The sequence below is a fragment of the Atractosteus spatula genome, chromosome 5 (genome assembly GCF_055471065.1).
Source record: "Atractosteus spatula isolate fAtrSpa1 chromosome 5, fAtrSpa1.hap1, whole genome shotgun sequence".
In the NCBI taxonomy this organism is placed as follows: domain Eukaryota; kingdom Metazoa; phylum Chordata; class Actinopteri; order Semionotiformes; family Lepisosteidae; genus Atractosteus; species Atractosteus spatula.
Genome location: NC_142710.1, coordinates 19,503,749 through 19,521,641, shown reverse-complemented (window position 1 = coordinate 19,521,641; position 17,893 = coordinate 19,503,749). Strand labels below are relative to the sequence as shown.

Sequence of the window (17,893 nt, the reverse complement as noted above, 5' to 3'; positions counted from 1 at the left end):
AGAATGACTGAAGTGTAAAATGACAAGAGGTGAATGACATTCGAGAGTGTCAAAAATACCAACCACCACTTCTTTTTTACTTCGATGCGGCGACGCACCTCTGTCAAGAGTCATCCTATAAAGAAGCGCCCGTTTAGGACTGGGTAACACATTTCCGGCGAAAAGTCCTTAAAAACCTTGTGTTTGTTCGGGCTTCACAGGCGGACAGTCTTTGAACTCTCCGAGTTCGTAATGCAAATACAAAGTAGGCAAATAAAAAGGCAGGTCAGACTACTAGAAAAGTTTTAAGTGAAAACCATCGCAAAATAAAACGGCAACAATTTCCGACACCGCTTAGCTGAAGTTCAAGCTTTAACATTCTCAAAGAACCGCTAGTGGTGAAATTACTGAAAATTAGGATCAAGTCCTCAGTTTATCCCAAACACGCCGAGTCGAAGCGCCCTAAACGTCTTCATTTAAAAGCTTTTAAAGTAAAGAATAACGGCAGGACCGACGTTTCCAAATCCGAAAAGCAGTTCAGCGACGACAAGGAAAAAAATAATTCTATCAACGGAAAACAATTTCGTTTTCAAACGGAAACCTACACATGTATTTTTTAAAGAAATGTGCTTCGATGCAGTCAACACGAACCGTTCTTCTTTTACTTTAATATCTTAACAATTCCCACACCAACTATAAAAATAAAAAAATCCACAAGGACACTGCCTGTAGCTCGAATTTGAACGCACGTCACCTCCTTACCGTTCACGAATTTCTTCCATTAAACTAGTTTTCCGTCTTACGCGTCCATTACAGTAGTAATTTTTTACTCCCAGGGTACTTCGGTCCCTTTCCTCCAGCTGCACTGTGGAACCCTCAACTCTTCGGTAATGGCAGCGGTAACTTCAGGAAACCTGGATTACAGACACTGCAGGGCAGGTTTCAAAGCAGGGGTATGCTTTAATTACTGTAGTACCTACGTCAACAGTCATGACTGCAACAGGGGCGTGTCAGTCCTTGAAACTGTGCAGTTGAAGAGGGTGTGTTAAATTATTACTTAAAATGAACTGGGTTTCCTCCACATGTCAGTGAGTAATCTCTTCGGCGTTACTAGAAAACAGAGCTCTCAAAGAGCGTTGCGACTTTAAACCTAATAAGCGGCCTCGTTCAGGAAATGACTTGTTACGTTTACAGATTTCTCCATAACCTCTCCCCAAACAGCATCTCTCAGTAGTAGATAGGCTCCTTCAAGAGAACACAGACTTTTTTTTTACCTCGATAAAAGAAAAAGTGCAATGTAATAGACGTGCATAAGCCTTACCAAAAATAACATGTGGTTTTGTTTTTGGTTACAAATTAATCAACAGTAGAAAAGTGCAAACTGAGTTCCAAGTAACAAGTTATCCAACCACGTCGTTAAAGCTGATACCTTTCTTTTAAGAAACGGCGTACTCAGTTCTTCATTAATTTAACTTAACCACGTTTTCCTTTATTGATCTTCTATAAAACGAAAGGAAACTTAAAATTCTTATTGAGATAGCAGTTGAATATTTTCATACCCTACCCATACTGTCAAGATGGCAGTATATTAGGCTTGAAACCATCTACTTTCGTTCTAATGCCACTATTGCAAAAGTAAATGGTTTTAAAAATGTCTGCTCAATTACACAGGCCACAACAGCACGTTAAATATGTGGTTAAATATTTGTATGGTTTATAGATGCTGCATATTCAATCTATTGACAGAAGAGGGATTCAGCTCCACATTCAACTCATAACACCCTGTGGCCCAGTATGTCATTTAATTAGCAATTGCCCTTTATGCCAAATGGTGTCTCCTTTCTGTTGTAAGAAAGTTGCCATCTCTGCTTTCCGGAAGAGGGATTTTTTTCCATTAAAATATAGTCTGTTCTAATTAATACTGGATAAAATTCCCTTTTCTACAGTAAAACTATTAATGTGGGGGCCTGCTGTTTAAAGTATCATCTGCGAAGTCCAATTCACCCTTTCACTCTTCCAAGTGTAATGGAAGAGGTTAGACAAATTACTGGCATGATCAAAAAAAGGCATGTTATTAGGTCAATAAAGAGCCAGCTGCAGGTTTAAATTTATCAGACAGCTTGCACTTGCACAAAAAGCCTTTTACAATGTTCTCGTCTTTCCAGCACTAACTGCACAACTGAGGCAGGTTTGTTTGATCTTCAATACTATAATAATCAAGCTGTGTCTTCTAGTACAGCATTTCAAATACAAACTCACAAAAGAAAATAATCAGATGGCATAACTTAAAGAGTATTTATAGGATTGATAGAAACCTATTAAATTTGCTTGTCAGGATTCCTAAATGTTCCAATCTCATCTGGTCACTTTCCAAGCCATGTGCATCATGGAGAGCAATTTCTAATGCCACTATTGCAAAAGTAAATCATTTTAAAAATGTCTGTATACCACCATTACAAACTTAAAAATGGACCGGTGGCTTATTGCTAAAGTTAAGAACAGCGGTGAACGTGAAAGTATGTGACAAAATCAGAGAAGACAGGGGTGTGTTTGAGGAGGAATCCACAACCAACCCCATTGATGTCATTGAGCCGTCCACATCAAGTGCAGGGCTATGCTCAGAACTGAGAAACCTGGGTAAAACTAAAGGCCCCGGTGCAACAAAATGACAGAAATATGGTGAAAGGCACATAAATTATGGATTCATGTGTATCATACTCAATGACTAACTACTAAATGTGTTTTATGTTCCGAGGTTCTTGCAAATGACAGATTGAAACGTGAAATTAATGAGGCACTTAAAACACAAGGCACCCCTCATACAAAGATAAGACAGTTGACTTTTTCTGTCATAAAGAATCAAAGTTGGCTGGCCAAAAACTAACAATGACAAAACAATAAGAAAGAGCCAGCAGCCATATCACTCTGCAACTCACAACTGGAAACCCACTGAAGCTAAGCAGATATGAGCCTGGTCAGTACCTGGATGGGAGACCTCCTGGGAAAAACTAAGGTTGTAGCTGGAAGAGATGTTAGTGGGGCCAGCAGGGGGCGCTCACCCTGTGGTCCATGTGGGTCCTAATGCCCCAGTATTGTGACGGGGGTTTTACATCTTGTCCTTCGGATGAGACGTAAAACCGAGGTCCTGACTCTCTGGTCAGGGTGTGGCCAGGGTGTCTCTCGAAAAGAGTAGGGGTGCCCCGGCATCCTGGCCAAATTTCCCATTGGCCCTTACCAATCATGGCCTCCTAATAATCCCCATCTATGAATTGGCTTCATTACTCTGCTCTCCTCCCCACTGATAGCTGATGTGTGGTGAGCGTTCTGGCTAGGTGGATGCTGCATATTGGTGGTGGTGGTGGAGGGGAGTCCCCTATTACCTGTAAAGCGCTTTGAGTGGAGTGTCCAGAAAAGCACTATATAAGTGTAAGCAATTATTATTATAAAACAGACCACAGTAACAGCCAAAGCCCTGACTGCCTCATTTGAAGTGGCGTATTTGATTGCCAAAGCTAAAAAGCCTCATATGATTGGCGAGACTCTTATTCACCCAGCAGCATTGGGTATTTGTCGAACTATACACGTAGAGAAGTTAGCCAGCGATATTGAGCAGATTCTCTCAATCAGCCTCCGTATCAGTGAGATGGCAAACGACATTTTCAACTAATAGAGAGAATTAAGGGCAGTGAGAAGTTTTCATTACAATTGGATGAGACGACAGACATCTCGAATGCTGTGCAACTACTTGTATTCGTTCGCTACTGCTATGAGGGAAAAATGCTTGAGGATTCGTTATTTTGCTGTGCACTTGAAGGAACGTGCACAGGGAGGGAGATTTTTTATATATTCAATAGCAAATTTGATGAAGAAGGTCTGTGCTGTAATACTTGTGTCAGTGTGTGCACAGATGGAGCAGGTGCTTTGGTAGGGAAAAGTAAAGGACTTAAAGCAATGGTTCATGATATAGCCCCGCATGTTCGATTCACCCACTACATGATTCACCGGGAGGCCCTTGCACCAAAAACGCTCCCTTCAGAGTTGAACAGTGTGCTGCAGACAGCGGCACAAATTGTAAATCTCATAAAGACCAGTCCAGTAAAGTCAAGGCTGTTTGCCCTGTTGTGCAAAGAAATAAGGTTAGAACACGAATCATTATTCCTACACATGGAGGTGAGATGGCTCTCAAGAGGAAAAGTGCTTTAGCGCATATTTTCATTGCAAGATGAACTACGCATCTTGCATACAGTACCTATCGGATATTTTTGATAGACTTAATACTGTTAACTGTCACTTCAGGGCCCCCATTCAAATGTACTGATAGTGACTGACACAGGTTGAGGGGGGAAATGTGGACATGCTCCCCACCATGGAGGAATTGATAACGGAAAATGATCTTCGCTTGGACGCTATGAAAGAGGAAATCGTTCATCATCTGCAAGCCCTTTCTGAACACTTCAGGAAATATTTTCCTGAGCAACAGAGTCGGGACCAACATGACTGGGTTCGTAACCCCTTCATTACCAATGCAGGGTGTCAGCTGTCGTCAGGCCAACACGATACTCTTCTGGAACTTTCAAGTGACCGCACCCTGAAAGCAGTCTTCAATTCAACCCCACTTGCGGAGCTTTCTTTGGCTGTTAGCTGAGGCAGAGTACCCCATACTGTCAAGACTCGCTATTACTGTATGTACTTTAGCCTCGACTTGGCTCTGCGAAACAACGTTTTCTGTCCTTACTTATATTAAAAACCAAATCCGCTCACATTTAATGACAGTGGAGGATGATTTAAGACTCGCAGTGTCTGGAATTGAACCAAGAATCTGTTGTGCTCTCAGAAACAGGCTCAACTATCACACTGAAGAAGGTTAGTTGTAAACTATGTCTCCTCCCTTGAAAGTAAATTAATGAAAGGTGCTGAAATGCATGTATGTATACACAATGTCAGTTATATTGCGTGAGTGGGTGTGACAAGGGTGTTCGCATTGTTTTCTCAATGGGTTTTGGGTTCGGGGGAGCAAGTAAAAAAAAAAAGGTTGAAAACCCCTGACATAGGCTACAACAGCACGTTAAATATGTGGTTAAATATTTGTATGGTTTATTGATCCTGCATATTCTATCTATTGACAGAAATATCAAATAAGCCACCGTAAATATCAACAAGCAACCATCATTTCAGAGACAAAACGCACATGGGATATGACGCTGTGATCCATAGCAAAGAACTCAATGAATCCAATGACACAACCATTAACAAAAATCTACATTTTCAATGAAGAAGACAGACAACAGAGAATGGATCTATACAAATAACAGGAAGGACTGTAATAAAGTCCTTTTTTGTTTCTCTTCTGTTTGCTCAAATGCTTAACTGGACAGTTATGTTCTAATGGCATAATTGGTGCTTTGTGGAAGAACTAATGTGTGTAGCTTCTGAATTTGGCTGGCATGTGATTTATCTATTTATAGTTTAAAATTGTCCTCCACAGAGGAAAATAACCAAATAAAATGAAATGATTTGGGATTGCTGACCAATGAGTAAAGGTTTTTACTATTATAACATATATAAGCACAATCAAGACGTAACTTGTCTTTGTATTATAACAAATTCAGTGTTCTTCTGTGGATGTATTGTGCCTCGCGCCCATTGCTTTCTGGAAGTGGCTCCGGCTCTCTCCGGTTGCTTTGGATAAAAGCAGCAGCCATATTAATAATAATATTTAAAAACTGGACTGTAAAACATATTAACAGTTTAATAATTTAGGTGTGAGGAAGTTACTATTTAACTTTCAAATATAAACAGGTCTGAAAGCTTTGTTTTCTTGAATTGTCAGTGATAAAGAAAATGTTTAATTTCAGTCCTGGAAAAAAAGTTCTCAAGGTACTAAATCAAAACTTTGGTTCATCAACTTTTAATGGTGCACCGTGCTTTTATTGCCCTTCTTTTACATTCATTTTTACACAAATGTACACTCAGACAAATGAATATGCAGATGAATTGGGCTCCTAGTAGCAGACCACACCACTAGTAAACAGACTTGAGAGGTTGAACATTGCCTTTCTGCAGATATTGTAGCTCTTTCTCTGCTTCACTTTGGGCTTAAAGTATAAAGCAAATGACAATGCATTGAGAAAGTCCATCCAACATGATGACTAAATTGAATGTGCTCCAGCCTCCAGATTAAATAATAAGTGAAACGTGTTGTCTGCTTACTATAGATACAAAATGCCAGTTTTCAAAGCGTTTGCTGTAATACTGGGAGAACTGCAATATGTTTTATTTGCTCTAAACCATTAATTGCACAACTATTGAAGACAGCAGTAAAGCGCTACAGATCCTCCAGAGACCTACACTCTGCTAATCTGTCACATGTTGCCATACTGTAGGTAATGCAATATATTAAAAGCATGATAATATTAGGATTATAGAGGCAGGAAAATCCCAGTTCCCACAGTGAAAACTCTTTAGCTAAGATAAAGTGCTCATCTTTGCAAAGCACTATAATCACTCTCAGATTTAAATATCTATTTAACAAACACTAAACAAGAGTACCCCAAACAACAGTGTTTATTTTATTTTGTCACATTTTTACATACCTGCATTGTTAGCAAGAGGCCAAAATATTTACTAGAACTAAATACTCAGACTAAATAAACATCTGTTTGTAGAATAATAATGACGTACAGTAGTATATGTGTTTCATCTGAATGATTGGTTACATTTTGTGACAGCCATTCAAATTCATATGAATAAATTACAGTTTTCAATGACAAGCAAGCTAAAATCTAAAACAAGCTTTAGATTTAAGATACAAACAACTGAAAAAATCTGTTTTATTAAAATGAGAAAAAAATCTTACAATACATAGTTGCAGTATACTTTCAGTCCTTTAGCAAACATATCAAGTGATATTACAGCAACTCTAATGCATATTGAAATCCACTAAATGAAGGGTGCTATAAGAGCCTGGCTTTCATCAAAAGATTTCAGGACAATATGTGATTATAAAATGATTAATGTTTCACAGACGTTTGCGATGGGGGTTTCATTAAACAACTGGAGATTCTAAACAATTACAAGAAAGTAGAGAAACCAAACAGAATTTACTAATATCCCCTGTGGCAACAGAAACGCATGCCATCTCTTTTGTGCATAGTCTCGGTAAGCGACATTATTGTCCTGAAATACTAATGGATGAATGAACTAAACTATTCCTTGGATGCAGACGGATGAAATTAAATTTAGAGTAACATTGTAGTATTTATTGTCTTCAATAATGAGGGTACTTTAGTTCATAGGTCTTGCAACTGAATGATTCCCTAGTCAGTCAAAAGTACTGTATAATGTTACATTTACATTACAATAATGTTTTAAGTTTTAATTTCAACTGCACCACATAAGGTTAATTTGAAAAGCAAAACATCTTCCTGTTGGACTTGTATTTGGCAGATTTGCACAATATTACAGTTAAAACGTTTAAAAAAGAGATGCTTAGACTAGAAGCACTGAAGCAATATTACATCCCAGATCAAACAACCTACAAATAATTCACAGGCATCAGATTAACAGAATGTTGTTAACTGCTCTCTCAATAAACGACTGTTAAATTTACAGTGTCTTTTAACGAACCAAGGAAAGCGGGTCCAGATGGGTGATGGAACAGGCCATCAGAGATGTACATGGGCAAAAAAAAAGCATTATTGCTAGCTATGCTGTTGTTTGAACATTGTTTCAGGTTGCAGTCTGTTAGCACTGAGTAGATTATGTCAAGCACCAATGTTAAATCTTAAACTCAGATAACATGCATATTTTAGCATAGTCTTAATGGATACCAATCTTTGGGCGTGAACCAATCTTTGCTGTACTAACAAAATGACATTCTAGCTCTAAAGAGTATTTGAACTGTGAATCACTCTGTGAACTACAGAAGTACTGTATGCAAGTGTGAAAAAGTGCAATACTGATTTTATGATTTATGACTAAATCCTGATTCATTTTAGATACTTCAATTAAAGAAGCATCTCCTCTTGTGGCATACTGTATAGCCACTGCAACATTATATTTTCTACCATTCCTTATTGCACGCAACACCTGTAATAACTTGGAAATAGCTTATTTGGTGATATAGGTCTTTGTGCATATCCCTATTTTTTAGGTATTGAAGTTTTAAAATCAAATTTTAAAGGGTCATTAAAGAAAAGACATTTTAAGAAAGCCTTAAGCTTTTAACTTCTTATAAAATATGATAAATCACATTACATCTATACAAACGAGTAGGTCAATAAAATATGGTACACAGCAGACACTAGCTGTAAACATGTTGCAGGGATATATATGCAGCTAAACACTTTTCTTCAAGATACCTTTATATCAGAAGATTGTTTCTGTGGTTTCCTGCTTTTTGTGCACCATGCCAACAGGATAAATATTTATAGGCATATTATTAGCACCTCTAAAACAACAGCTTCAGGACAGTGGCACAATAAAGAACAATTTTCAGCTCAAGGTACACTATAGTTATTGTCACCAAGCTTTCTCTTGAAAATTAGTTTCAAGAAAGAATATTAGTTTAGTTATTCCTAGGATGTTAAAAGTTCACATGGTGTCCAAGGTTGACTTAGCTGTTGCACAATTTAAACATCAATGCCAGGTGGCAATGAGGAGATAAATCACTTTGATTTTAAACTGGTCTGGATTCTTCATAGCCCTCATGTTGAGAAACGGTTCCAACAGCTGACAACAGCAGAAGCCTGAAACTTCTACTTCTTGCACTACTGAGCAAGCCTGTTTGTACAGTACCCTTTTCAACACACAAAGCTAAGTAATTACAAGACATTAAGAATTTTTATTCTTATGTCAAAAATGTTAGAGCTTTTCTTAAACCTAAGAAACTCCCTTTTATCCAATCAAATACCTTTTCTTTTCTCACACGTATTTCTTTCAGTGCACTTGATAACCTATAAAATAATTAATCCTTTCAAGATTCTACAGGGGAGTTACGATTCAGACCTTTGGCCTCAAGGTAGAATGTTCATTTATGTTCAGTTATATTTTCTAAAAAACACAATCCATGTGGATAAGAACTATTTTCAGCCCAAAAATGAACACATTTTCCCCAAACCTAAGAACCACAGGGTACAATTTCACAAAAGAAAAATATAATGCCAGTTTTGTGCTCAGATATGAAGGTAAAACATTTACTCACAGTGTGTACAATTAAGAACAGGTAAACATTCATTCCATGCTGAAAGGTAAAGAAAAGAAACACTACGTTTCAGATGAGGAACCTTCTTCAGGTGTCTAAGGAAGGCTCCAAAGGCTTTTTCAAGTGACACCTGAAGAAGGCTCCATAGCTGAAACGCAGCATTTTTCCTTTCAGCATGGAATGAGCCCTCACCAGTTCCTGTGCAGCGTACAAATGTTGATGCAGCTCCCGACTCGAATGTGTATTATTCATAGTCTGCAGAGCTTGGCAGTCTGGTGACAAAATATCTTGTGAAATGTTATTTTTTAATTGTTCATTTCATTCAGTCTTAGTTTTTATTCTTCTCCTCACCAAAGTGATAATCCTTATCCAGACAACGAGTAGCCTCTGTCAGAAACAGTACATTCTACTTCCAAGTTCCAACAGTACGCCCCTAACAGTTATGACACAGTGAGTGAGAAAGATTAACAGACCTTGTGAGTCATTTGCCCACTGAGAACCTTTTACCAGGATTGCTGCTGGCTTGATGATAAGCTCACAAAGTGCAAAAAAGATCAGAGGAATCAGAAATAGAAGACAAGACATTTCTTTAATCACTCAGGACAAAAGCTATTTCCTTCAATCAAGGCTTCATTATTCAGTTTATTGGCTGTGCTTATTTTTATATACATGCACATATTTGTATAGTTTATACTTTGTTTTAAAATTATGGTAAAATTATTTTGTCACAATTATGTGATCACATAGGTAAAAAGATGATTGTTCAGCTGGATCTTGTAGTTGTTAAAGCCTTCCATTTTCTTACACTTGTCCCAGTTTACAAAGATGTGTTGTACTGTTTATAATACTGGCTCCTGTCCGGCACCTTTCGAAATGTCACACTGTAGGTAATGTTTGTTTCATAGCTTTTCTGTTGGTGGACCTTCAAACTGGGAACATTTTTCTATATAATGTATGCCTTATAACTCTGAGAAAAAACACATTAAGGCCATTTCTAAGATGTGTTAGTCATGTGCTACTAGGAACTATTGCTGTGTAAAAAACCCACTAAAGCAAATGGAATGAATAAATGTTCTTCTGTTCCTAAATGAGATAGATTATTTAATTTCTTCACACTTTTTAATGTTCAATGTTTGATATCACTTTGTATTTACTGTAAATATCTTCACCATGTGAAAGAGCCGACCAGATCCATTCAAATAAAATTGAATGTTTGAATACTACTACTACTAATAATAATACTGCAAGTATTTCACTGGAATGAAGAGAGATTCATGAATGAAAATACCATTCACATTTAGTTTTTTAATATAAAGTGTACAAAAATATAGACAAATGTGTTTCCAATTAATGTATTTAAACATTTAATGATTCTGTCTACTAAGATCTTATCAATCCAAACAAGTAAAAATTCACATGTACTTGGTGCCACCAGCACTGAAAAAGGCATCAGCATCAGCCTCAGAATGTTTACATTTGTCATGCATTCCCCCTCACTGCAGTGAAGAGAGAAGGCAGAAGCCTACCTGTGATATTGGACATTGCACTTAAAAAACCCTAAAAAAATAATCTAAGGAACATCAATAGGTGATACTCTGCATTCAAAAGACTGTAATGCTGGAAAAGGTCATGGAAGAGCGCAGAGTGGATTTCAGAAGTTAGAATGTCCTATGTAATTCTGACTCTTGACATCTAGGCGAAACTTCTCATTAACTTTACAATACAATGCAGGAAATGACCTTCAGGCACTATCATTTTCCATTTACAGTGTTTAAATGGATATGCATAACTAACATGTTGGACCTAACATGGGTTCTAACAGGACAGAACTAGACTTCCAAGGTCTTTAAGTCCTAAGGTCTATGCATGGCCATTTCACAGCTCATTGCTCTCATCCACTGCTCATTCCAAGTGCAATAGCTATACCAAGAAACTGTAGCCCAGGGCCCACCCACCCCATTATGTTTACAGAATAGTATAACAGACTTGCTGAAATAAAGATTGGTATCTCAATGAAACATGGACCTGTTGTTGAATACAGTGAGAAATATCGATAATTGAATTATATGAAATGTTATGATTAAATAATATTTTGTTGAGTTTTATTTTACAGTTTTAAAATGCAACACAGTGAGAAGGATTGTTGATAAGTCTAATACCCAAAGGCATGTTTTAGATAAATGTGGAAAAACACCATCATCTTTAAAAATGCACAAATGGATAACTAAAAAGAAGCAAATACTATTTGCTAGGAAATCATCTGTTTTCATTACCAGTGTACTTGATTTGCATACACCAATACAGAGTATAGTACAGAAACATTCCAGCTTCACCATCAGCCATTTAAATGTATGCAACATTCTGGGAAACTGAGTCTTATTGCACAGCAATAAGAGTTGTTAAGTACAAATAAAATAACATATGACAAGTTAACAACTAACCAGCAATTATCCTCAACCTTGAAGCATTCTCCAATACCAACCCTTTTGAGGGTAGCTTGCCTTTCGGGCTCAGTGGATTAGTATGCCCCAAACCCAATTCTATAGAGACTTCTTGTTCTATTAAGCCAATGCCACAATGTGGAGCTGCATGTAAAGAAAACTCACAAGCTCCATCTCATGAGATGTACCAAAATCGAATACTGCACTTTTGAATAGATTTCTTCCTGGGGTTTTTTTCCTTCACTCTTCTGTTGTACTACTTTGTGAGTATGGTCTTTGAATCCACTATCTTTAGTTGTTTTACATGTGTACAGGGAGTAGGTCTGTATTACTGAGAGTGAAATAAAATCCCTGATAACCTCATCAGCAGACACACCTTTTCTCATTTTCCTAGAACCAGCCATTGTATAAATGGGGAGAAAAAAACTGGGACAGTGACTTTCCACTTGTTGCAACAACTACCTTAAGATGAATGCAAACTCAACCGGGATCAAGCCAGAATGCTGCAGTGTTTCCTAATCCCAGAGAATGCAAGAGGCTCAGGTTTCTAGGGGTTAAAGGAGTGAAGTGCAGACCGTGGGAAAGGAAAGGTGATGCCAAATCTTGCTGGGTTTGCAGCCTGGCAGTCCAGTACTGAACAGACGAGGGAGGAGTGTGTCTTTGTAGCAACAGGCAGCCATGCCGCGATGTAATAGTCCACTCCCTTAGCCTGCAGTGAGCAAAGACAATAGCAATTCAAACAAAACTTCACTTCTGAAACATTCAACAGTGATTCCAATGTCGGAACACAGGAAATGACTGTGAGAGGCCCTAAATAATTAAGTAAGGCTGAAGGAAACACTCAAAGGAGTATGTACCTTGGCAGATTCAAACCTCTCTCTTCCTCTCCTCTCCACAGTTTCAAAGATTTCTACAGTAGCTACTGTAGCAATATAACAAATGACCATGGGGCACAGAGAGGAGGAAATAAACCTCTTTGGGTTCCAGGCCCAGTAGCTGTCCCCCTTCAGTGAGATTGCACCACAGTTTATCGCTGACTGTGTGTCATTTAGTTTTGCCTCTCACTAATACACGAAAGGCGCAAAGGCCTGCAAAAAGGCATGACGATTCAAGTAAGCACACTGTGAGGAACCTTTAGAAACATAAATATAAGAATAAATAAGAATCTTTTCCATCTGAGGGTTGCTCAGGTTTTGAATATCATGTCATTTCATGAACATGTTCCTACAACACACTTGGGCATGTTTACATAATTGAAAATAACGTGCTTTTGAAATATCAGACAGATGGCCTTTAAGTCTAGTATAGTGTGAAAATAGAATTATTTTTAGAGAAATTTTAAAATCACTTTCTAGACACCATTTTACTACTAGTTCAGGTGGGTAGCTGTGTCAGCATGCGTAGGCTGCAAAGGAAAAAAACATTTTACTAGGCAGAGGAGAAACTACTGTATATGAAAGTGGAATGATCCTAGACACTCAGAAGTCGAAGGGACTCCTGGGCACAACCACTGCAATATACTGTACAGTATGCAGTATATTTAAGAAGCGCAGCTACATTACTTACATTATTCCCCACAGAAATGTGGGAAACAGAACAACGTCAGACAGCCCATATAATAATCCTTTCAGGTCTTAATCCATTTACAGTCACCTGTAAATACTTCCTTCAGCTCACTGGGGGTTGATTATGTTCAAAATGCAACTCCAGGTTCAGTGAGGGAGAAAAACCTGATTAACCTGAGCTGAAAAAAAAAACTATTACAATGCATGAAAGATTAGAATTTGTAACTGACAGGAAAGCAAAAAGAGTTTCAGTAAAGCTAAAGTGAAACCAAAGTTATGGTCCCAACACTCAGTAGATCACAGAATCGTCATAGCTGAAATTCCCAAATCTAAAAGGAAAGTCTACATTATGAAACAACTAAAAAGTCTACAAACATCTTTTTTCACACAAGTCTGCTCTTAAAACAAAACAATACACAAATCACAAGACAACACTTTCTGAACAATAGCTAAAATTAATGGCTTTACATTTTTTATTTTTATATCTCCATTAGCCAAAGAGCATTTGAAGCTCAAAATATTCCTATTTAAGCCCATACAAACAGCTATCTCCTTTGACAAAAAGTACAGCTTGTTATAAAGGACGCCAAATAATTTTTCAACTGATTCTCATGTTTCATGGGATAAACATCCTCCATGACTGTCCAGGACAAGCTTTGCAAATGCTTTCAACAGCCACCACTTCTACAAACCTTGCTGTTCAGTGACGCATTGACGCAAAGATTTTCCAAACCTGCTTGCCAATCTAGAAATGTGAGGTTCCTGTAGGGCAGTGCAGGACCACATAGTGCTTGTATTACAATGGCATCATTTAAAGAAAAAAGTCAAGGTCAGGCTATGGACAGGTTCTTTTCCATTAGCTGTGGGACCAACTTCAAGTACCATCAACAAGAGCCATCCCAGACCGACCATCCTTCGCTGTCTGTCTTGCACAGCAAGAGATCAGAGTTCTGTCCACAAGTTGACCAGGACCGTGTGTTTAAAGACTGTTTCAAGATTGTGTTAATAAGTGAGCAGGGAGGGTATACCTAATATTAACACTATAATGTTTTAAAGGTGTCTTGTTACATACTCAATACTATCAGGATTCTTGGACCTTCTTCTTCTGTTCTTTCACACGTTCTGCAATTTTATACGATACCCTTGTATAAAGTATTTGATTCAGCTCCAGCAACAAAAAATCTATGTTAAAGCAAAGATCACTCAGGATAAAATACCAAAAATCATTAAACCCTGACTAAAACAGGGTGATCAATTTGTAAAATCATTATCAGATTTATTCAACCTAAAACTGAAGCCTAAAAGCTTAGTTACAACACTGCTATAAATAAAAGTACAGAACCTGGGGTAGGTTTAAGTTCTGAACAAACAGCAATAAAACTATATTTACTAAAGGCCATGAGATTAACACATATTCAAATGTCAATATTAACTAAAATATATCTAATGCAAGGGCATCTCAAACCCAGGACTTTTGTTCCTCCTGCTCATTTTCCTGCCTCTTTTAAGCAAATATAGATCATTAGTCATGCAGACAAGAGTGTGCACCTCATTGTCAGATCTTGTAATGATGAATGTGCTAAAACTTTCCATGGAATGGTTTTCCTCTTCTGTGCCAAAGGCACTGTGGGCTTAGCTTAGTGGTCCCTTCTCTCCACTGCAATATGTATTTTTCAGCAAAGCTCCCCGATCGTCTCAATGACCTTAGTCATCATGTTTCCCAGTTTCCTACAAACTTGTCTGGCACTAAAACAGAAAAGGGAAGGAAAATGTTTTGCTTGTGTGTCGCTAGGCAACATTTCAGAAGTGTGTAGTTACAGTAAAAACCTCTTTTACTCCACACATTAAAAGCTTTAGGTTGCCGTCAAAACTTTAAAATGTAACTACTGCACGAGACTATGAGAACACTAAACTCTGCAAAGTTTCAGTCATAATCCATTTTTCTTTCTTGACAAACATGCAGTGAAACAAACAGCACAGGTCTTTGTTTCAGGAAAGCAGTTACATCCTTCTCACTTCATCAAATATGCTAAAAGACCTATAGTACTGTACCCCTCTAACAGTAAACTCAAGACTTAACATGTAATTGACCTCAATGCTTCCTTACTATTATTCAATTTCATCCATCCCTGGGACTTTGAAATCACACCCTTCTACATACAATAGGATTGATTTTTTTTCTTATAAACCACTGAATTGTTTAAATATACTGCAGTCTCAAATTTCAGAACCTATTTAAAAAAACACAAAGCATAAAATAAGAAAACAATAAGTGCAGAATGTGAAATCTAGTACGGTATGTACAACGTTTTCACCTCAAAAACAAAAACTATTTTATTTCAGGTCTTACACCCTGATAGCCAGTAACCTACAGGATATACCTGACAGAATTTAGCGAGATAGAGGCTTTACCCACCCAAGGATATTTTTCTTAGAATCATCAGAGCGTAACATTCCCAGCATTTAATAGCTTAGCGTCTCAGGTCTTTTCTGATAATCATAGGACAGGAGTGATTGGAAAAAAATAAAACTGTATTTACTGGAAAAGGAACACAAAATATTCAAAGGATAACCTGTAAGCAGATAAACTTTTAAACAGTGCCCAACTTGAACAAGTTGTTTAAATTAATATTTTAGGAAATACTTCGGTCTGAGAATAGTTCCATTTATACTTCTTAATTTAGTTTCAAATGTGAGTCTTTAATGATATACAATAATGCAAAACTTGGAAGCTTTTGTTTTTTTACAAACAATACAGTATACCTAAAAAGAACTTCAGATGTTGCCCTTCAAACTGACAAACATTATGTAATTATTCATTGAATAAAGTAATGTTTTGTTAAAAAAGGTTATTTTATTATACCAGATAACATCCTACATTGATAAAATGCCACAGTTATATTTATTCCTTTTCAGAACTACAAAAAAAAATTGAAGAGAAGAAATGCATCTGTGTTTAAAGGGTTTATTGAAGCTCTTTTAACAAGTGTTAGCGCATCAAGTATCTGGCACTACAATCCCAGAGCCTAGCATTAAAGTGGCAAGAAAGTTTAGGTTTTCAAATAAGGATTACCCACTATATAAGCAATATTTTTCCAGCAACAGTAAAGGAATTAATAAGAGTGCTCCATCGTACTGGCCTCAAACTAATAGACTGAACAATGCCTTTGAAAAGAAAAGATGGCAAGTAAATGGTTAGGAAATGATGAAGTGAGTTCTTTCCTTCTGCAATGAGAGCTCCCCATTAGGGTGCCCACTGAGGCTTCACATTTAATTTCAGAGCTGCCTTTGGTGCTTCAAGCCATCCTAACAGCCAGTAGCCATATATCAAGCTCTAACAGTAAAGTCAAAAGGATGCATTGCTATTGTAACAATTCACATGGCAACTTCTCCCATTCTCCGTATTTTCACTAAACCATACTCAACACGTTCATGAAGTAACAAACTACTATAGGGAATATTAAAAAGGAGCAATAACACTATCTTCGGTTAGACAGATGTAACCTAAAGTACTTAATTTTCACTTTCTGGTTTACTTTAAAACCCCCTCCACTGTACAGCACATTCAAACCAGCCAGCGCGTCTCCATGTACTTTCCTAAACACAAACACAGCAACAGAAAACAGCCCTTCCGCTGAAGAAAAAAAAAGGCCCTGTTTTTCCGATAGTAAGGGTTGGACCCGGGCCACATGTTTGATCCCCTAAACCTCGCTGCACCAGTGCCATTTCATAGCTGTCAGACTGCAATACGATTAGACTTTCCTAAAACCATGTCAATGAGGACAACAGGAAGGGATTATCAGAAGAGGGCTGCACCATATGACTAGCTGACCTTATTTTTTGCAGGGTGGAGCTGATAACTTAATTCACTTAACAGATCTGATGACACCACACTCGGTCTGAATGAAGCCAGAGCATTGTTTACGAGCTCCCTCATTCAGAAGGCACTACTAAAACTCCAAAATCTCTCGCATGCACACTTACAGTCACGATATGGATTATTTAGTGCAATACAGATCCAAGAGTGCAATCATATCCTTGAAACGCTGTCAAATGTCAGTTCACCTCATGTGCCTGCCATCCCTCCACAAGGAACAGAGACAGCAAATACATCTTCTTAAACAAGGGGATCTTTGTGTTAAGCTAAATAACCTGGCAAGTGTAGCAACTAAAACAGCTTGCAGACAGTTTGCCATTTAAACACATGAGCGAACAGAGTGAGCTGAGCTGAGCCCATGACTCATGGTTCTACAAGGATGACTTATCTGCATCAGGCCACAGTTGCCTGCTCTCTGGAAAGCATACTCTATGTAGAGAGATCCACAGACCACAGGCCCCTATGCCTCCTGAAACCGATACTGGAATGAGTTTTTAGCTTGCCGCAAATCAATGTGTGCAGATATTAACATGGTGCAATGGCATAAAAATATCCCTTTTTTTACCTTAAAGCAAGCGAACACAAAAATCTAAAACTGAAAAAAAATTAAATCTGGTTGAAGAGCGTTATAGTGAAAAACTCCAGAATTAAGTTTACTTAGACCAATGCTCATTCATTCACACACCTTTAGTTAATATCGGTAAAAAAGGGCACAAAAATCACACCATTTGCAGGGGATACTTGGAGTGGCCCCACATATGAGACTGAGTGGGTAGATAATGTAAACATGATTTTTTCAGATGGGAGGGAAACCCTTCCTGGCTAGCTG

General features: G+C 37.8%; 1 protein-coding gene across 6 annotated transcripts in view; it reads right to left on the bottom strand.

Annotated features, from left to right (window-relative positions):
• The window catches only part of sgms1b (sphingomyelin synthase 1b), a 71,478-nt gene that overhangs the window by 14,273 nt on the left and 39,312 nt on the right, over positions 1 to 17,893 (bottom strand). The window contains exon 1 of one of the 6 annotated variants that reach the window (XM_088915267.1): positions 742 to 1,214. The exons of the other annotated variants lie outside the window; for them this stretch is intronic. The gene's annotated coding sequence lies outside the window, so the exon portion shown is untranslated. Of the gene's footprint in view, positions 1 to 741; positions 1,215 to 17,893 lie in introns of those variants that run through there. 6 annotated transcript variants of the gene reach the window in all.